Genomic DNA, 22,779 nt, shown 5'->3' with positions numbered 1-22,779 from the left:
ACACAATTTCAGCCAACATCACTCACGCACCGTGCTCCCCTCCAAAAGAGGGGGATGACACTGCCCTGGTCAGATTTACAAGTCGATTTTATCGGGCCTGTGATTCGCTCCTTTAGGGGGAACAAGTACATGTTGACCGTGAGATGCTTGTTCACTAAATGGGTGGAATGTCTCCCGGCCCCAAATTGCAAGGCAGAAACAGCAGCTGCCCTTATGATCAACCACATCTTCCCGCATTTTGGACTACCCCAAAAGATTAAGTCAGACCGAAGTAGCCACTTTACTAGCGAAGTAATGACAAAGATGTTGGAGATACTTGGGGTCAAACGGAAACTACACATTGCCTAGTGGTGTAGTTAGGAGATACAACAAGACTATTGTGAGCATCTTAAAAAAAGTTTGTGGCAGATTCTGTGCCAAGTTGGGACATTCGTTTACCTCTTGTCCTGATGGACATCAGATCTACTCCTTCTTCTGCAACAAAAATGGCACCGTTTGAGCTGATGACTGGATGAAGGATGGTGCTTCCCAAGCATCTGCCCTACAGAACCCAAGAGCAGGCCTTGATACATGCCTCCAAAACTCATGAGTATGTTGAGAATCTGAGAAAACACCTTCAACATGGTTTTGCCTATGCTCAGCAAAATCTAGAAAGATCTGCAGACAGTATGAAGACCCACTATGACCTTACGACAACTAAAAAAAAATACCCAGTGGGAGACCGGGTATACTTGTACAATTTCCAAAGGAACCAAGCCAAACAGCGCATATTCCTCCCTAGTTGGCGGGGTCCTTTTGAAATTGTAAACAGAATCTCACCAGTCACCTGCAAAATTCGCATCCCCAAGGGCAGTTTGGCAGAGAGGGAAGACAAGTGGGTCCACATCAACCAGCTGAAGTGTTGCCATCCTAGGTATACTCTGCGGCAAATAGAGAAGCCATCCGGAAACCCAGAGGGGGACATTCCAGCCCCCTAGAAAATTCCAACTGTCAAAACCATTCCACCAGTTAAAATCATTAGGAATTACAGACGGGGGGATTGTAAACAGTATTCAATGTATGCATCTGCCCCACTCCATGAATAGTGGTGGGGCAATGTCCATAACCATGCTCTGTTCTGTCTCATAATACTGAAACCAAGGATTCTAAGCACCAAGGAGGAACACTTGGGGACCGGGAGGAAAGACCCAAGGGGCCCAGACTATTGCTCCATACTCCCATCCAGAACCGGCAAGGAGAACCTGTCGATCCAGCACTGATGGGAGAAGCAGACAACTTTCTCCATCTGGACCAAAGAAAGAGCATCCCAATCTCCCGACTTCCCCTTGATGGGCGGTCAAACTTAAGTCGTGAGGGGGGGCTCTGTGGGATGTCTTGACCCACTTTTGATCTGCCATGCAGCATCTTTGTGTTCAGATGGTGCCACAAATATCAAAATGGCCGCAAAACCCTTGTGCGCACCAAAACCTATAGAAATCACGCTTTACAACACAAAATGATGGCTGCCAAATCTGCCATGGATCACCCTGCTCCTGCCTCCCTTCCCGCCCACCATGCCAAGATTGGCCCTCTGGCATTATTACCCAGGCCATTACCGGCCTCCCCAGGGCAGCCCTCTGCCCGTGCAGCCCGTGCGGCTAAGGACCGGAGGCAAAGGACAGCTCCTACAGAGACGGCACCAGGTCGTATCTGCAGGTATCAGTAGGAGAAGCCAGCAGCGGACAGACACCAACAAAACTGTAAGTGTGGCATGGGTGGGGTCTACTCCAGAAAGCCCCTACCACTCTACCTTACTTTCCCCAACCTAATCCAAGGCTGTACTGTAAATGTAAATGTTGTCCTGCATAACATGCTAACATATTTTCATTAATAACTATTGCCACTCCCAGAGACAATAGTGAAAATTAGCCAGTCTCACATTGAGACGTGTGTAACAATGTTAACATGTGCCAAACTTAGACAGAACTGTAATAAATGCCCTATGTGCCCTAATAGCATCACTGTGCTAATGTTGAATCAAGAAGGTATCACCAGCATCATTGAGTGTGCCCTAATAGTGTCACTGTGTTAAAGTTGAATCTAGAAAGTGTGCCCTAATAGTGTCACTGTGTCAAAGTCAAATTTAGAAAGTGTGCCCTAATAGCGTCACTGTGTTAAAGTTGAATTTGTAAAATGTTCCCTTATAGCATCACTGTGTTAAAGTTGAATCTATAAAGTTTGCCCTAATAGTGTCACTGTGCTAATGTTGAACTTAGAAAGCGTTCCTAATAGCGTCACTGTGCTAATGCTGAATCGAGAAGGTATTCCCAACATCAGTGTGCCCTAATAGCCTCACTATGTTAAAGTTGAATTTAGAAAGTGTGCCCTAATAGCGTCTTTATGTTAAAGTTTAACTTAGAAAGTGTGCCCTAATAGCGTCACTGTGTTCAATTTGAACTTAGAAAGTGTGCCCTAATAGCGTCACTATGTTAAAGTTCAACTTAGAAAGTGTGCCCTAATAGCGTCACTGTGTTAAAGTTGAATCTAGAAAGTGTGCCCTAATAGCGTCACTGTGCTAATACTGATTCGAGAAGGTTTTCCCATAATAATTGAGTGTGCCCTACTAGCATCACTGTTTTAATGTTGAACCTAGAAAGCATCCCAATAACGTCACTGTACCAATTTTGAATCTAGACGATGTACCCAATAGTGTCACTGTGTTAAAGCTGAACTTAGAAAGTGTGCTCTGAATACATCACTGTGCTAATATTGAATCTAGACGGTATTGCCAACATCACTGAGTGTGCCCTAATAGCGTCACTATGTTAATATTAGAAAGCATACCTAATAGCATCCATGTGCTAATGCTGAATCGAGAAGGTATTCCCAACATCATTGAGTATGCCCTAATAGCGTCACTGTGTTAATATTGAATCTAGACGGTATTGCCAGCATCACTGAGTGTACCCTAATACCGTCACTATGTTAAAGTTGAACTTAGAAAGTGTGCCCTAAAAGCATCACTATGTTAAAGTTGAAGTTAGAAAGTGTGCCGTAATAGTGTCACTGTGTTGAAGTTGAATTTAGAAAATGTGCCCTTATAGCGTCACTGTGTTAAAATTGAATCTAGAAAGTGTGCCCTAATAGCGTTACTGTGTTAATGTTGAACTTAGAAAGTGTCCCTAATAGCGTCACTGTGCTAATGCTGAATCGAGAAGGTATTCCCAACATCATTGAGTATGCACTAATAGCGTCAATGTGCTAATATTGAATCTAGACGGTATTGCCAACATCACTGAGTGTGCCCTATTAGCGTCACTATGTTAAAGTTGAACTTAGAAAGTGTGCCCTAATAGCGTCAATGTGTTAAAGTTCAATTTAGAAAATGTGCCCTTATAGCGTCACTGTGTTAAAGTTGAATCTAGAAAGTGTGCCCTAATAGCGTTACTGTGCTAATGCTGAATCTAGACGGTTTTCCCAACATCATTGAGTATACATTATAGCGTCATCGTGTTAAAGTTGAATTAAGAAAGCATGCCTAAACCATCACTATGTTAATGTTGAACTTAGAGGATATTCCCAACATCACTGAGTGTGCCCTAATAGCGTCTCTGTGTTAAAGATGAACTTAGAAAGTGTGCCCTGCTGGCAGCACTGTGCTAACATTGAATCTAGGCGGTATTCCCAAAATCATTGAGTGTGCCCCAATATCGTCACTGTACTAAAGTTGAATTTAGAATATGCCCTAATAGCGTCACTGTATTAGAGTTGAAACTAGAAGGCATTCCCAATATCATTGAGTGTGCCTGGTCGCATACACTTTACTGAATAACACAATATCACACTACTACGCGTACTCTCTCCTATACACCACCATTCAACTAGAACACAGCAGAACTATGACACATTCCGTAAAGCTGTTCTCATGCTAACATGACTCATCAAACTTCCCATCATCCTAATAAATCACAGCTAGCTAGCACGCACCGGCTAGCTTAGGCATCTCCTCAGGCCTAACACAGCCAGAACTCAGTCTGGATGTCCACCCTCCAGACTGAACACATTCAACTGATCCCCTCAGCACCACACCTACCACTAAGAAGCAGCAATCATGCAACAACCACACCGGCTGCACACATACCCGGTGCACCCACGCACTTTACGTCTCCTTCTCTCTCTCAACTGACTTGAACTGCGGTTCCCGAGGGCGTTCACCTACCAGCGCCTTGAGATCGTACCAATGGTACATAAGGCGCTATACAAATGCAAAATAACATAACATGACATAATGAAAGTATGAACCCCTCCCACTTCACTTCAAGGATCAGAGTCAATGCAATTTGCATTAGCAGCATTTTTGGGGGGAGTTTATGCTTTCTCACATTCCCAATTATTTGTAATGATCTATGGCTTTCACAGATCACACATTATCAAGCAATCCACCATTATGCTATGGTGCAGGCCACCTTTGTACAACACCTCAAGGTTGACTATATTTTTTTAAAATAACTATTAATGTCACACTGTCAGTGTTGGGAAGTGTTCCCTGTTTTACACTGTACTCACAGGAGGCACATTTTTGTGCATATTTAAATATTATCTCCCTAATCTTTTAATCTTTGTTGAAAGCAGGACATGACTCACACTAGCAAACTACAATATCCTATACTCATTCAATGAATAAAAATGTGTCCGCCTATGCACGCTGTGCACAGAAAAGGCTACATTTTCTATATACAGTGCAATCTCACTAGGCTTTAAATATGATGTGTGGCGTAGTTGTAATTCTCACAAATATGCCAACATGTTCTGTATGGAATGGCTTCCCCATGTTGAAATGTTTCCCCAATTCCCTTTCTCCCCACAGACTTGGCAGGGCAGTGGTTTCAAAGGGCTATCTATTACATTTGTGGAGTTTTAATACTCACTTTGAATAAGGGACCCTCAGCTGTTCCAAGAAAATGTCCAGCAGCAAGCCTCTCCTGGTTCCCTCCTCCTTTTTGCTTTATAACATTTGTTTGTAGCAAGATCAAAATGTTGTGCTGTTCCAAACCAGAGCACCAGTTTACGAGTCATGCAACTGCAGCAAGGACATTAGAATGTATGTAAACATACTAGCTATAACAGATGTAAGAACACTATGAAAGCATGAAGCCCATATGTCAATTTCTTGCTAAGAAACATTTGAGCAGAATTCATGCATACCTTTTATCTCAGGGCCAACTGAAACAGATGCTCTACTCAGTCAGTATCACACGTATTCATACAGCTTAAATTCCAGGCATGTGTCAAACTCTCCAGCCAGATGAAGCACCAAGTTGTAAAAATCCATATGCAGGCGTTTAGGGAAGGATGATTCCATTAGCATTACAGAACACAATTATTGTACATTATGTCAAATTTCATGCTTATTGCAACAGCCACATTAAAAACTTTCCATTCAGCATTTGATTTGTTTGTAGCCTTTGCTTTCAATCTTTCCATTGTGACCAGCACATCAATTCTCAGTGTGGTGAAGGGAAACAGATGTGTGGATCTGAAATCAGCCTTTGACTATTTAAATAGGGAGTTGTTATGGAAGTTGTTGAGGAGATAAGGCCTGATATAAGGGTGCATGGAGACATTGGAGGTGCTTGAAGTATGCAATGTGTCGAGAGTCAGCTACAGCTTGAATGGAGAACTGAATGGGAACTCTTCTGTAGAGATAGTTATGCTTGTCAACCAAGTGTGCATGCTGGCTACCTCCCTATGTAGTCCACTAATCAATAATTTAGAGATATATCTCGGTGGTTAGCAATTGAATGTGTCACAGGTAGAACGCTAGAATTTTCTGCTCCTTCCATCTGCAGACAACACTGTGTATCGCAATGCAAAACTACTGGGCACCTTTTATGATTACTACATTCACAATAAGCTTTTCATTAATAAGAGCAAAACAAAGACAGTGGTTATGGGCCTAGCTTTTTTCTGCTTGAGGAATTTGTGTGTAAATGGTATATGTTTAAAAGTTGTATTGCACATTGACTACCTTGGCATCCGCTTTGATAATGAAATAGTGTGTGGTCTACAGGTTGAATGACAAGTGAACATATGGGTTAATCTTCTGAAACGATTCTGATATTTAATGGTACGTTTGGGGGGAATTCCTCGGCCTAAACGCTTGATGTCTATCAATGGTAATGTGTCCCTGTGGCTATATGTGTTGCAGAGGTCTGAGGCTATCCACAACGTACCACAGTGACTGATGCTGAAAATGCCTTCCTTAGAAACATCTTTCCATTGTTGAAAAGAACTCTGATGGGACCACTGCATCTTCAGTTTTGAGGGGGTCTTATTGCTGATTGTATCACATTCTTAGTAATTCCATATTGTATTAAGCTAAAGCATAAGCAAGAGACCACCATATCCAATGGCACATTGATACACACTTTAGGCTTGAATGCTAAATATACCCTGGTTGCCCTGGGGGAAGTTAACATTGTGTTCATTGGGCATTGTAACTCTGAGGGAGTACCCATATATGATTACTAAGGATTCTCTTAGGGAATGATCGATAGATTGTGAGATATGAGAAGGGAGGCAATGCTGAGTAACCTAAAGAAATGACTCATGTTATCCTTGTATTTGAAATATAGGAGTATATGGCAAATAACGTGTAGAAAATGTGGCCATGTAGCCATTTATGCAGTTCAGTTTCAGATGTCTCACTCTGGACTATCGAATTGCGTAGTGTGGCAAGGTGCCAAGGTCCAACTCTGTGAATGTAGCAATACAACCGTTGCAATGCCAGCAAACACCTTATTCATATTCTGCTGTTGTCACAGCATGGAGCCAGAAATGCTTCTATCCCACTATAGGTCAAGCAATATTAAAATGTTCAAGGAGGAAGGGGAATACTGCACATCCATGAAGTATGAGAATATGCTGTAAATGAAGGCTGGCAATCTCACTTTGGCCTGGCATGAAAGAAGGGCCCTTGCTATCTAAATGTTTTTGCCTTGCTAAAACAGAGATAGCAACAGCTGTGAGAATGCAAATTGGAGGTTGTTCTGTGAGATTTCTATTATTTTTTGCATATTATGTTATGGACTGTGTATTTGTATTGTGTATTTCTGTAATGACAGTGCATATTGTTACATGAGACAAAGAAAGTGGGCGAGAACCCGGGTCACATGGAGAACTAAATAATAGCTTGAGCTATACAGAGAAGGAGCCGGAGAGAGTGAGAATGACTGAAAAACTGCCCCTGAGACAATCAGAGAAACACAAAAGAGATGGAACATTGCAAAGGAGCAGGATTGTGATAACAATGAAGGACTATGGCCTGTATAGAAGAAGAGGGACTTCAATGGATAGACACATTATTATGATGAGGGGGAGGACTGTGAAGAAGGAGAGAAAGGACTGTGATTGAGGACTTTGATAATGGAGACAGACAATGATATAGAACTATGACAATAACTAATTGATTTGATGAATGAGGACTGATAAAGGACTGAGACAAAACACAAAGACAGTGATGAAGGACAGTGACAAAGAAAAAAGGACCGTGGAGAAGATGTTTGATGGAGGGAATGTTCTGTGTTTAAGGACTTTGATGAAGGAGAAAGATATGAATGAAGAACATTAATAGAGGAGATGAAATCTTATATCGGAATGTTATGAAAGAAATGGGCTTTGATGAAAGAGAAAGACAGTGATGATGGAGGGCTGTGATGAAAAAGAACTGTGACAACGTTGATGAAGTAGAGGACTGTGATAAATAATATCTATGGTTCCAGAGAAAAAAATGTGATGAAGGGCTATACAAAAGACAAGGTATTACTCTGATGAAGTCCTGTGATATAGAAGAAGAACTGTGATAAATATGATAAATGGCAAGGATTGTTACGGAGCATAACAATTGTGATGACTTACTGTGATAAAAGAGAAAGATTTTGATGAACACAGGAACTGTGATTAAGGACAGGTTAAAGTAAAATGACTGTGCTGAAGAAACTGGAATGGGATGAAGAAGGATTATGATCAAGAAGCTGTGGCAATGGAGATGGACTGTGATGAAGTAGAAGACCAATCATGAAAGAGAGTAACTGTAATGATGGATGGTGATGATAGAATGGAGTGTGTTGAAGGAGTGGTTTCTAACAAAGGAAAATAACTGTGGCAAATGACTGTTTGAAGAAGGAGGAATGTGGTGAAAGGACATCCTGTAGAGACGTATGATGAGGAAGGAGAGGACTGTTATGGAAGTAAAGGGCTATAATGAAGGAGACAGACTCTGATGAAACAGGGGTTGCAACAAAAGAAACATAATGTGATGATAAAAAAGGAGTGTGATGAAAGAGGACTATGAAGAGTGGGAAGGACTTTGATGAAAGATAACTAGTTGGATGAAGGATTGATGAAGGAGAAGGACTGTGAAGAAAGAACGATGAAGGAGAAGGACTGTTATGTGGAATGACTGTGACACAGGAGTAGTACTGTGATGAAGGAGAATGAATGTAATGAAGGAGAAAAGCTGTGATAAAGGCATGTGATGAAGGGGAAGGACAGTGATCATGTACTGTAATGAACAACAAGGATTGTAATGCAGGATTGTAAAAAATTAGGGCAACTGTGAAGAATAACAGCTGTGCTGACCGGGAACCACTATGATAAAGGAGAAAGACTATGATGAGGCAAGATGTTGACCATCATTTAGGGCAGCGACAAAGGAATGATGAATGAGTTGACCTGTAACAAAGGACTACTCTTACAAATGAGAGGACTATGCTGACAGTCTATGACAAAGGGGAAGGACTGTGACAACAGTGGACTGTCAACAAGCAAGGACTCTGATAAAAAAAATAACAATTATGAAAACAGGCAAGGATTATGATGAAGGGAAAGACTATCACGAAGGACTGTTGGATTTGATAAGGACTGTGACAAAGGACTGTGATGAAGGAGTAGTTATGCAATGAAAGAGAATGAATGTTGAAGGAGAGGGTTTGATGAAGGATAATGACTGTGACAAAGAAAAAAGACCATGAGAAAGAAGAATGCCTTTGACAAATGAGGACTGTGAAGAACAAGAAAGACCTTGATGAAGAAGGAGTGTGAAGAAGACATAGCTGAAGGGCTGTGATGATGGACTGAAAAGAAGTTGAACTGTTTCAGAGAAGGATTGTATTGCAGGGGACAGACTGTAAAGGACAATGACTGCAATGAGGGAGAAGAACTTTGATGTTGATGAAGGACTTATGAAGAAGTAGGTCTGTGATAAGGAAAGCTTGTGATAAGGGTGAAAGGCTGCTGAAGGAGAACAAATGTAACAAAGGATATGTACTTTGAAGAACAAAAAGGATTATGATGAAGGCCAGTGAAAAATGTAAAAGTAGGCCCCCAAAGAGGGGTACTTTGATGACAACGTAGAAGGTCTATAATAATGGAAAAAGGTCTGTGATGAAGGGTAGTGACAAATAAGAAGGAATCTGACAGAACATTGTGTTTAAGGAGAAGGACTGTGATGAAGGACAAGGCCTTTGAAGATGGCCTTTTATGAAGGAGAGTACTGTGACAAGGCAGAAAGACGGCAATAATGGAAAAGGACCATGATGAAGTTGAAGGACTGTAACAAATGAAAGTCGCGATGACAAAGGAGAGGTATTGTAACAAAGGCGGATTATAATGAATGAGAACTGTGATAAAGGGATTATGAAAGTGAGAGCTGTAATGAACAGCTCATGAAAGAGTAGGACTGTGATCAAGAAGGACTGTAATGATGGAACATCATGTACAAAAGGACAAGCACTGAAGGAGACAAAGGAAAATAAATGTGATGGAGGATCGTGATGAAAGACTAGGGCTGTGGTAAAGTACTGGTACACAAGAGAAGGAATGTGAAGAACTGTACCAAAGGAGTATGACAGTTGAAGTATTGTGATGAAGGAAAAAGAATGTTGCTTAGCAACTTTTATCTTCTCCTCTGTAGCACTCTTTTGGCAACAATGTGGTGCTGATATATGTTATACCCTAAAATATATGGAAATATAGATGGATAACCATCAACAAAGGGTATGTATTCCATTAGCACCTGGATGGGGGAGCCAGCCAATCAGGTGGTTAGGAGCGCAGGCTGAAACCAGCAATGTTAGCCCGCGTTCCATTCTGCCTGACGGCTGGTTCCCCCAATGTCATGTTACCCACACCCTCAGTCCCTGTTTTTCTGTTTTTCCTTCCCTCCCCAATATACCTATTTTCAGCTGCAGTGAGTGCCACCGCCACAGCCGCTCATTAGTTCCGGCTCCTGAAGGCTAATATGGAAAGGAAAGAGGGGCTCTCTATGGAGCCCTGCTTCCCTTTTCATGGTGGCCATCTTGGAATAATATTTTCCTCTTGTGATCGGGACGCCGCAAGGCATCCCATTCGTGGAAGGAAAATACTTTTAATTCACCTCATCGCAGCCCTTGGGATGAGTTCTAATGGCCTTAAGCCCAGTTCCAAGTGCTAGAATGGGATGTAATTGCCCAGTGCCCTCGTTATAGGACCTTGCTTTGATTGGGCTTATAACTTTGGCACCGGCCCATTAACCCCTGTTCCAGACCTTGGAACAGGGTGTTAACGCCACACTGAGGCATTCCTAGTGACATCTGATAGACAATGAGAACAAAACCCAAGTTTTCTTTGAGGTCTCTCAGAAAACAGCGGTGGAATACACCCTCTAGTTAATAGCTATCCAGGTATAATTTTACGTTGTATGTGGCTGCACTATAGCCCTTTATCATCCCCTTCTCTGTTCCCTATTGACCTCAATTGCATGGGGTGTGGAGTGGAGGCATAGTGTGACAATAGACAACAAAATGAGTACCAAGTTCCCTCTCCTCTCAGTAACCCGGAACATGAAGAAAACCCATACTTTGCAGAGACAATGCTGTATACATCTAAAGTGGCATTGTAGCAGTTGATTAGGTTTTACAAAATGCTCTATCAGAATCTCATAATAGGAAAATAAAGTGTTCAGAAATGGAAATAATTGCTAACAGCTTCCCAGGAAAGCCATGCACAGCAGTATGATACCAAGCACACGCTAAGCCTGTATGCATGCACACCAGGGGCCAGATTACAGAAACTTTGCACCGGTGCAAGTGCAAAGTTTGCACAGTATTAGCACTAGGGCAAAGTTTGCCCTATTTATTAAAACACTGGGACATATTAGAAAAGTATTGCTCGATGACAAGTGCAGTTTGGCATCGTATAAGCACCAGGGCAAAAATTGCAGGAGTGTAAAGAAGATACATTTTCTATTTTTTTTTAACCAGGGCAAAGTTTGCTCCAGTTCTAATACCATTCCGTATTACCGCTAGGGCAAACTTAGCCCTGTTGCAATAATGCAGTAAAAATGTATCTTTTTTGCCAGAGGGCAATTTTTGCTCTGGTGCTTATACCATGGCAAACTGCATTTGTCATGGTGTAATAGTTTTCTAATGTGTCCCATTGTTTTTAAAAAATAGGTAAAACTTTGCCCAAGTGCTAATACCGTGCAAACTTGGCACTTGCACCGGTGCAACGTTTCTGTAATCTGGCCCCTTTATGGAAATACAGATCTGTATTACAATGCATCCTGGCACCATTACAAAAGCCCTTGTAAAGAGTCATTGTAGTTAGGTTCTCACCAGAAAAATGTGCCACAAGTGAGTTAAGGAGAAAAGAACCTTTTAATGTAGTCAAATCATAATGAAACTCCTATTTACGGATTGCCCTTAAAATAACACGTGTTTTGGCTACATTTTTTCCGGCACCCATCAATGAGGAATTATTGGGTCATTCTGACATTGCCAGACCCGGTAATTCCTGCATTGCCAGGGGCCAGTGCTGTCAGTCCCCATTCCCCCTCGTGCCCCATAGGGTTCAATGGGAATGGGGACATCGGATGCACCGGCACCGTTGGATGCACTACCCGCAAGGCCAGACCTGACTGGCTGACAGGCGTCCGCGAGCACAGCTCGTAGTATGGCGGCCTGGGAACTACCGTACCGGCATTCTTACTGGTACCATAGTTCAGTGAACGCCATGCTTATAATGAGGCCAATAGTGTCTTATATAAAAATGCAGTGTGTTGAAGCTTCATATTAGTTTGGCAAAGACTTTGTTTTATAACATTGAAAGTGACAAATCTGCATCTTGTACGTCGGTTTCAAATAGCTATTTGAACGAAAAGTACAATAGCTAAGAGTCTAATAAACAGACCGTGTTGGGTTAATTTACAGGTTTTTTACACTGCACTCAAAATGAAAATGATAATAGTCTAATTGTTTTCCATAATTTTATTTTAAAGATCAAATTAAGCCTAACATCTTCCCCATATTCTGATGAAACTGCACGGCATAGAACTAATATTATGTAGAATATGCATTCTTGTTTTATATTTATATTCAATTGTTCTTCGCATTTCATTTGACAGTATTTCATGCATTTTTGTAAAAAAAAAGGTTTTATACTCAGTTTCATTTGTATAGATAGTGTTGACTTCTCTGTTTCAGAATACTATTTGGCACTTATACTACTATCATTGTTTCCTTCACAATAAATGTGTATATCAGTAGGGATATGTAAATTATATATGGGCGAGTGTATTTAAAAGCTGAATGCTGCTCATTCATGTCCTATTATGTTTCTGAGGACACTGTATCACTAAAATGTACATAGCTAGCATATTGAAGCGTCATAGTGTAAACGTACATGACTAGACCTAACATTTGGTGAAACCATTTAAATATTCCAGTTGGTTTCGCAAATTTACAGGAAACCGCTCATTGTTCATTAAATTCTGTACCTAATGTTTTCTTTGCTAAGCATGGCCAATCTAGACTCCCGAACAGACCAAAGATACTAGACACAAGCATTCCTCTATGGGTGGGCTGATTTTGAAACAAATGCTGTTCATGTGCGCAGGCTGATAATCAGCCTTCTGTGTTGAACATCTTTCCTGTTTAAGTCCTTGACTCACCATATGGACACACTCTTTGATTTAAGATAGGGAACATATTCACACTCTAATACAAACAAGGCAGATATAATTTGAGTTTCATTAATGAAGGTTCCTCTTTGTAAGTATACTTATGAGACACAAGTGTAAATGAGTGAAAGTGGTGCCTTGCATTAACCATTTGTCACGTTGAAACATTGCATCAATATTTAGATTTAAGATAATTTAAAGGATTCCAGCCTCATGGTATTTTGAGTGATTGGGTAGGGGGAATCTATGTGTAGGTTAGGGAAGCTGTCAGTGACATGCCAAGATGATTAAAACACAGAATAAAATCCAGCACAGTCCAAATCAAAAAAGTGGAAACCAAACACACACTAGAATAGCTGTGACAAATCCACTTGAATACTGTGTGATGGCCCCTGCATTAACTGAAGTTACCAATAATGTGTTATCACACTTTTAAGAAGAACAAACACATTAGAATGTATTTGATTCAGGTCTTGGAACCCAGATGGCCTTTCACAAAAATATGAATCCAATAGATACCTAGGCCTTGTATCTCCTTCTGAGATACTGAACTAGGTTGGTTCGTAACATGCCATGCTGGAAAAACAAATCTCAAAAGAATGCAGTATTGCACAGGAATGACTTTGAAAAAATGTCCCATAAGAATAATATGTTCCTTAAAAATGAAGGTTTGATGTAGAAGATGTTTCTTTTGTTAAACAATGTTTTTGGTATTGCCAGCAAGTCTTCAAATCTTTTTGCAACATCTCTTCAAGGATCAGTTACTGTATTTTGGCCCCCACTGACTGGTTGACACACACTGTGCCATGCTTAACACCCCTGAGACTGAAGTCAACAAACATTCTGCTTAAAATGCCCCTCTATTTAGACTCAACAAGTGAAGCACCTATACTTCTACCACTGTCAGGATCAATCTGTTTAACAACTTGAAAAACATCTGCCTCCTCGGCTAGCATTCCACAAAACCTTCCATAGTACTTAGGTGACTTGACAACTGTTAAATCTTTCCCAGGGGCCTTCCTCTCCAATCCCTTATCACAGTAACATTCTCAACTTTGCAACCAACACATTGTATAACCTCCCCCACTCTCTCCCCTGCTCAATGCTGTCTTGCTTTCTATACAACTTCTTTGCCTCTTCAAATCACTTCTAACGGTCTTCAAATCAGTTCACGGTTTTCCCTCCCTTATTTGATACTGCCATCCACCGATGTTCCCCCTCGCACATGCTTTGCATTAATGGCATTTTTAGTCTGTCTGTCCCTGACCCAACCTGTATATCCATTCACTTTTGCGCCTTTTCCCTCCTTACCTCACCACTGGATCTTCTCACCCCGAAACTTAAAAATATCTTAAACATCCTTGCAGTTAAGCCCCCCCCCCCACTTCCACCATCTCTGCCTTGTTTGTGCTCACTCTCAAGGAACACAATCCCCCTCAACATTCACAAACTCAGTCATAATGTCATAAAGGGTATATTTTGAATACCTCGCTTGTACATACTCCTTTCTGAATTTATATTGACCAGCCCCTCCCGCACCCCAGTAATACTGCTCCTTTGACATTTCTATAATACCCTTTTCCTGTTCTACGCAACCTCAATTACTTTATTTCTACTGATTACCATCACAAACATATTCGATCTCATTAGAAAGATACAGCCAAGCTACAGAACTCTCATTATTTGAGCTTCAATCGCACAGAGATGCGTGCAAAATAATACCCTCAACCATTGACTTTCTGCATTCAGCCGCTCCTTACAGTTTTTTGAAAGTGTCATTCTGTTTCAAGGTTACCATATACCAGTAAAATTAAGCTGCATGGTCTAGGTTTCATGTCAATGAAATTTACCACTCTGCACCAGTTATCTTGGGGCAAGGCAGATCCATAAATCCCCACAAGTTATGACCTTAAGTTATGATTTTAAACTCTAATGAGGGTCTCCAAAGATTACAATGTTGGCCTCTTTTGGACTGCATTTCACTGGATGTACATTTTTGAGAATCAATCAATCAATATTGCTTTATTTTCACCACAATGGGCCTCATTACAAGTATGGAGGTAAGGCAACAACGGCGATGGTATCGCTACCGGCACCGTTGCTACCGTACCGCCATACTACGAGTTCTGCTTGCGGGTGCCCTTGCAACCACCAGGTCTGACCTGGTGGCCGTACCGGCACCCACGAGCAGAACATGATGGTAGCACCGGTACTGTTATTAATGGTACCGGTGATACCACCCTTCCCATTCCCATTCAGCCCTATCGGGGCTGAATGGGGATGGGGAGTCCCTTATTACAGGCATGGCTACCTCCAAACTTGTAATGAGGCCCAGTGTTGTTAAAGCATACATATTCAAAAATTACTATAAAAATAGGAACATTTTCGATTACAATCAAAAACAACAATATGCACAAATAGAAATACATTAAAATGTTAACCTGTTTTGAGCACAGTATCTTCAAATCATTTTAAACATCCTCTTGACTGCCATTGGGGTTATTCTGACTTCTTGATCTAAAATTTCAGCTCCTCTCAATGTATCGTGCTGTTTCAAAAACCACCTGGGGACATGCAGATTCATAACAAGGGGCTGATGCTTCGCTTATCAAGTGAGTCCTCAGCAATACGTTTTGGACAGTTTAAAAGAAAGTAGCTAACAGACTTTTTAGTTGCTCCACAAAACAAACATTGTTCATCTGTGCCAAAGCCCCAGCCATTAGTAAAAGATGGGTGGGGTAAAATTCCCATTCTAAACCCATTCTAAACCCAAGATACAATGTCCTTTCAAATGTAAGGTAATCTCATCTAAGTATGCGTCAATGCCTGGTACTGTCATATGCAACAGATATCCCTACCCACATGAAGCCTGCAAGCTGTTTCTACTAAAGTGCTCCTTGATGTCCACCGCATCAAGTTTTATTCTGGTACTTGAATGATGTTTAGCAATTGGGGGGGGACTCCCACAGCTTAACTTCGCCCAAAATAGAGAGAGTATCCCTCACATTGGAGACCCATTTAAGTCTATTCCCCCCATCTGATGCAATCAATTCCCTCAGTGCTTCCTTATGGAGCACCAAACTCTTGGTATGCCACAACCTGAGCCAATAGCAGCATCAATTTCATAGAGATAAAATCGCTCACTGGAAAGGCATCCAAGACCAAACGGAGACAAGCGGAAGGCATGCTCGGCGGGAGCATTACAAATTGTTTTAGAAACTTTGCCTCAGTTATATCCATGGCCTTCAAGTTTCCATACCCCCAAATTTCAGCTGCAGCAATCTGTTTGTCATGGTGAACTAGAGCCAGAGAAACTGCTCCACCGCCCTGTTTATAGAAATATGATTCCACAAAGCCACTGTATTTGCCAAGTGATCAATTGGATTTTCCAATTTGTGAATGCCACTCTCTGTTTTCTTGGAAGCGGATGCCCAAATAATCAAACCTCCTCACTTGCTCAATTTCTGCCCCCTCCATTGTTAATGTTAATTAGCAAGGCCCCGAATATGTATGTCTAAGGACCATTGTCTTTGTTTATTCAGTGCTCAAAGCCAGCCCCAATGCTTTACACTTGGCCATGAAAACACTTAATGGGGTTCTTATACCTTGAGGTGAAATGGCAAGGATTACGGTATCATCCGCATAAAAGAGGGTAGGGTAACTTTCATTGTCTAGTTTGAGGGGAACTAGACATCCCTCGACTATTGTGTCAGTCGTTTCCTGAATATATACACAGAATAAAAGTGGAGCAATCACGCAACCATGCCTTACTCCTTTTTTTCCGTCTGCAAATTGGTGTGTCAGTTACCCTCCCAAACCAAACCTCACTTCTGCAGTAATCTTGGAATAAAGCTGTTGGACAAGTGACACACGGGTGGGTAGAAACCTTCTCTTTTCCAACATTTCCCATAAAAGTGGCCTGGACACACTGTCAAAGGCTGTTCTTTGATCTAAAAAAAACTGCGTAGAACTTAACCCTAAGCAACACAGTATATGTTTGTATCAAGAGAAACAAGATAACACATTGATCCACTATCCCCTTGTTTCTATGAAATCCTGCCGAAGGTTTTAATTATGCAATTATCATCCACCCAATTCTGCAAAAAGGTCAGAAGTATTTTACCAAAGATTTTCCCTGAAGAATCAAGGAGTGAGATTGAATGATAATTTTACACTGATTCCCTTCCACCCTTCTTATAAATTCGGACCAACGTAGCCTGTTGCCAGGATCGCGGTAGCATTACAAATTATGCATAGCACTGGGGCCAAAAACGTAATTTCATGTTTATATAGGTCTACAATCAGATGGAATACAATCAGGTCCCACTGCTTTGCTGTTTTTCTACTTCATAATTGCCGTAGCAACATCCGTTAGACTAATGTGGAGTACTGAAGAGTTCAGGGCTGGAGGAACTATTTCTGTCCCTAGATTACTTTCTGTAGTTTGATCTTTATAAAAACTGCTAAAATAAGCCCACTATTCACCCTTCACAATACAGCACACAGGTTGTTGTTCTTTTTCCTGATCTTTTCCGGACACTAATTTCCAGAAGAGGACACTCTTTTATCCACTATTATATTTCTTTCAAAAATAAACATTTTCATATGATCTGGACCTTATCAGAGAGTGATGTAGATGTTTAATATTGATAATGAACATATTAGGCAAGACTGTTTGTATTCTCTTGTGTTCTGCCACAATCAAGTATTTGTTGAAAGTTGGTTACACGTTTTGGGATACAAGTGCAACTATTCAGGCAGGCAAAGAGATACAGACAGCACAAGACATACTAGCAGGTGGCCTAGTGCAGGCAGTCCTCATTGAGCATGGCAGAATGTGTATGTATCCATTTGTAGTTAGCACTGACACATATTTAAAACACCATATAGCCAAACAGACAGCGCAACAATATATTTAAGTTGCGGTTGCAGAGGTTAAAGACAGGGTGATGTATTTTGTATTTAGCTGTAGTATACAATGTTATGTTTGCAGATAGGTTGACAACTCCCCTACCCAGCTGAGGTATCTGTGGGCCTGCTGTTCCTTTGACAGTCTGACATTCCCACCTTGGCCCATTGGAATACATTGCACTACCAGATGGCCGCTCTCAGAGCCCAGCCATCTGGTAGTGGGCCAAAGGAATGGATGGAAGGACCAGATGGCCGCCTTGTTGTGGAAGTTCATATGAGTGCCATTTAGACATTTTTCTTCAGTTGGGTCTATAAGGTGGCTGGACACTTTTGCCCAGACCACCCCTTCTGTCACCCAGGGTACACATATTACAAGAAAGCTTAGTGACCTTCCCCCGGATTACTGTGCACAGTGTTTATGCATCTTGTCTTCACTCCATTTGGTTCTTGCTGCCAAACCTGGGCTCTGTGGTGAAACCACTTCCCCACCGTAAACCAGACAAAGGCTGTGCACCATGCAATGTCCCAGCAGAGCTTGGCCTGCTAGGGCACCCTTATAGCCCACTGTGTTAGGAAAAAAAGGCTTTGTGCGTTTTGGAGATGCCCTGGCCGACAAAAGGACCTCAGCTGACTTGCATGCAGATGGCAGGGCGGTCTGCCTGTCTGTCTCCCTGCACTCCATGGATCAATTTTGCAAACTTGTCACATCTACTGTTGGACTGTTTGGCCGGTCTTGGCTGTTGTTTCAAGCAATTAGCTTCCAACACCTTGGGAACATGTCAAGGGTATGCCCCCTCGGGAGGGCCCCCTTATGTGGGTGGCTCTCCCCTCCAAGCAGAGAAAAGGCCTAAAAGCCTGGCAGCTCCCTAGTGGTCAGAACAGAGTGGATGGGGTCAGGTGTTGCTAGCCGCAGTGTGGACCCTGTATGCCATGCTGTTGTCCCTCTCCATTCAGCACCTTTCTATAGCAGTTCAGACAACCATTCCATGAGGTGCCAATCCCCCCTGTCACCACACTGGCGGTGGCACATGGAGAAACCCCTCCCACTTTAAGTTGTGGCTAGGCCTTCCACCACCCCCTGTGCAGACTGGGCTGCCGGTGCCAATGTGCTTAACCTGTCCTGCCCCAGACAAGTGTTGGTGTGGGGCACATTCTGATCATTGGGTCCTGCAGACAGTCCCAAGGGTGTAATGGTTTGTTGGAGGGGGGATATCTCCCCCTGTTGTCACCCTCCAGCAGGTCTGGCTCCTTGGTTGATCCCGCCAGTAGCATATGCTTGTCTCAAAGATTAAGCCATGCACATGTAAGTACGCATGGCCAGTAAAGTGAAACTGTAAATGGCTAATTGAATCAGTTATGGTGCCTTTGATTGCTCAATCTGATAACTGGTAATTCTGCAGCTAATATATGTTGACAAACGCTGACCTCCCATGATGCATGCAATTAGCAGATCAAGATCAATCCTGGCTCGCTCGTCTGCTTTGGTGACTCTACAAAAGGTTCGCAGATCGCACGTACCAGTGATACCAATGATACATTGAGATGTCAGCTCCGTCAACTGTTGATGGTACTTTTTGTGCCTACCATGGTGACCACAGGTAACGATGAATCAGGATTTCATTCTGGAGAGGAAGCCTGAGAAATGGCTACCACATTCAAGGAAGGCAGCAGGAGCACAAATTACCCACTCTGGACTCAGGGAAATAGTGTTGAAAAATAATAGCAAAGGACTCTTTTGAGGCTCTAAAATTGGAATGAGTACACTTTGAATCCTTTAACAAGGATCAATTAGAGGGCAAGTCTGCTACCAGCATCCATGGTAATTCCACCTCCAATGGCATATATTAAGGTTGTTGCAGTTCAAAAGATCATAGTTGAATCTTGGGATGGAGCTGGCGGTCCACTGTGGGTGAGCTGCTGCATGTCCCAGCCCCTGACTCTTGGTTCCCCCGAGTGTCCTGGGAGTCTGAAGCATTTACTTTAGTGTTCAAAGCAGTCTTGTCACCTGAATACTTCAGCTAGGAATGATGGAATAGGTTTCTGCTTCTATCCTGATGGTTTTCGGAACTGGGGCAATGATTAAGTGAGATGACCGGGGGCATTTGTATTGTGCTGCTAGAGGCTAGTCCAACCATAAACTATGCTGACTAGGGATTTTGCAGCATTATTCTCATAACTCTCCGAGCAGCCTCTGCTGCTGGATCAATTTATATGGGAGAGTATGGTTGCAAAGCTGAAACATAAAGGAATTGAGTCAGGGCACCACCAGGAGTGGAGCCTGTGGCTTAATTTGACATAACACAGGAAACTTCACCCGCCCCTGATACAGAAAGGATAGACAGATCATTAGCTCTTTTGTAGTTCTGTGGATAGTGGTGCATGGACGTTCTTAGCTGGTTGAGAAATGTGTCTGGTTAATTCCACTGACGAACAAGATTCCTCAATGCTAACTAGTTACATGACCCCCCAGTGGTCAGCGCTAAAAATCCTAGAGGGAGAAGTGCCATTCAGCCACACGAGCTCGAAAAATGACAGTTCAGTGATGCCCTTAGATGTCCGGGGAAGCCGTGTGCTACACTGAATGGATCAGCGTGTGCCTGTCCTTCGCTGACAGGTGAGGGTAAACTTCTGAACCCCATTCATGATAGGGATTGGGGACTGTAATTATTTCCCATGAATGCAGACTCCCATTAAATGCAGATCATAAGCTTGTGTTGATTAAGCCCCTGAACTTTGTACACACCACCCGTCACTAGTACCTACTGGATGTTTTAGTGAATTCTTTGGATCGACCCCGCCAGGGTCAACCGAGAAGATGATCAAACTTGACTATCTAGAGGAACTAAAATTCGTAACAAGTTTTCCATGGGTAAACCTACGGAAGGATCATTAGTGGCAGAGGAGCCAGACGGAGAACCACGGACCCGACCTCGGTTGCATACCAAACAAGCACACCCACAGCCTGAAGCACCCCTCGCTACGATCTGGGGAACTGCAGAGCAATATCCCTTCCACCAGAGGGGTCCAAGACCCAGAAGACAGATGGGACTGTCTGTCAGGGTTGGGTTAACCTTCCAGGACATCCCCAACCACCCACTGGAGATGAAGTCAAAAGCAGCCCTCCTCTCCGAACTGGCCCCTGAGCTGCCATGCCAACCAGACACTTTTGTCCAAGACCTGACAGTAGATGGTTGTGGTGCGGGGGCTCCCCGGTCAGAAGTGAAATCCTGAGTGGGTGCAACCATGCATTGTGGGAAACCTGCCTATTATCAAAGGATGCCTCCCCAGGCAGAGGGAGGCCCAGTGTGCCGGGTACACTCTGAGCCCTGGCGCCTACTGGACAGGCGGGCATTGAGGTTTCAACCACACACCACCGTGGGTGAGCGATGGCCAGGCTCACTGGTGCTTTGGGCGACTTTCCATTGTGTTCAGGTACCTGGAGCTCAGCACTGCGCGACCAGGCTGATGTTTTAAAAACTCTAATAGTCTCACACATACCACCCTGCCAACTTTGGCCCTCCTCTCTGTCGCCGTAAAAGGGGAGCAAGAGGTCACAGTCGGGGATGAGTGGATTGGCCAGGTGAGCCAGCAGTGGAGCATCCGGCCTCAGTCACCGTGGGATGCCCTGTCATGCTGCCACAGAAGACAGCAGGTGGGACTCTGGGGTAGAGTGCATGGAACCCATTTGTTTCAAACCCTGATGGTCTTGGCAGACTCCCAAGTGGGGAGGCTAGAGAGAGTGCTGATCCATCTTGCCGCAAAGGCATGATGGACAGTGCTGCCTCCCCCCAACCTCTACTGCACTGGCCGGTTCGGCCGATGTCTGAAATAATAAAAGTTGTCTATAACTCTTGTTGGTGGATCACTCGGCTCACGTGTTGATGAAGAACACAGCTAGCTGCGAGGATTTGTGTGAATTGTAGTACATATCAATCATCAACACTTTGAACAAACCTTTCTGGCCATGGGTTCCTACCGAGGCTACGCCTGTCTGAGAGTCACTTGTACATCAATTGCCCAACGAACCCTCCCCAGGGCACAACTGAGGACATTGCAGGAACCCTATTCCCTTCATCCTCCTAAGGTCATTCCCTGACCAGCACCGTTGCAAGATCCATGACCTGGTGCAGAGGCTTGGTGCCAGCGTGTCTTCCCTGTTTTCAGCCTCGTGGGGTCGGGATGGCCAGGCGCCCAGTGTGCCCTGGTGGTGGTGGTGTTGGTGGTGGTGACCTAAAACTCCAACGCACCTTGCCCTAACCCACGGCAGCTGATTGTGCTGTGTTTCTGCTGTCTGTGGTGTCCCACGGCTGCCTGCACAGACAGATCTGAAGCACAGGCCTCCAAACCACATCCATCAGGCAACCTCCCCCCAGTCAGGCTTCGATGCAGATTGATACACTGCACACTCGACCGTGCTGAGGCAACCCCTCAACAGCCCTGGTCCTGAGGACGACTGCCTGAGTTTCAGTTCTCCAACTATGACCTTGGATCAGAAGTGGAGACCCACTGAAAGTAAGTATCTCACTAAGTGGAGGAAAATGAACTAACCAGGATACCCTCAGTAGCGCGAGTGAGGAGGAAATAGGCCAGAGTTGCATCCCCATCCAGCAGCGGGAGCAGGAAATGTGCATATAGAAAACTGACTCCCCGACATCACTCAGGGAGGCCCAAGTCCTTCTGATCGAGGCCCACAAAATGGGTGGTGTTTAGCCGGTAGTGGCACCCAGAGTGCCGGGATCGGGTCTTCTCAGAGTTCGGTTACTTGGGAATGCAGCCTAAAGTGGGTGGTAGACTCAATCTAAGGGATAATACAGGCACAAGACCAACAGCCATCAACTACCATAAGAGAACATTGAAAAGCACTTCGGAGAAAAATAACAGTTAAGGACTCT

The 22,779-nt window shown here is 43.3% G+C and overlaps 1 non-coding gene across 1 annotated transcript; it reads left to right on the top strand.

The window, feature by feature from the left end:
• The first annotated feature begins 21,733 nt into the window (after positions 1-21,733).
• On the top strand, positions 21,734-21,888 carry LOC138474878 (5.8S ribosomal RNA). The gene has a single exon (XR_011269106.1). It is a non-coding gene; the product is annotated as a 5.8S ribosomal RNA (ribosomal RNA).
• The last annotated feature ends 891 nt before the right edge of the window (positions 21,889-22,779 follow it).

This window comes from Ambystoma mexicanum, chromosome 8, assembly GCF_040938575.1.
Source record: "Ambystoma mexicanum isolate Mex_15411 chromosome 8, UKY_AmexF1_1, whole genome shotgun sequence".
Classification (NCBI taxonomy): Eukaryota; Metazoa; Chordata; class Amphibia; order Caudata; family Ambystomatidae; genus Ambystoma; species Ambystoma mexicanum.
The sequence above is the reverse complement of the archived record's forward strand: the minus strand, read 5'-3'. Positions and strand labels throughout refer to the sequence as shown.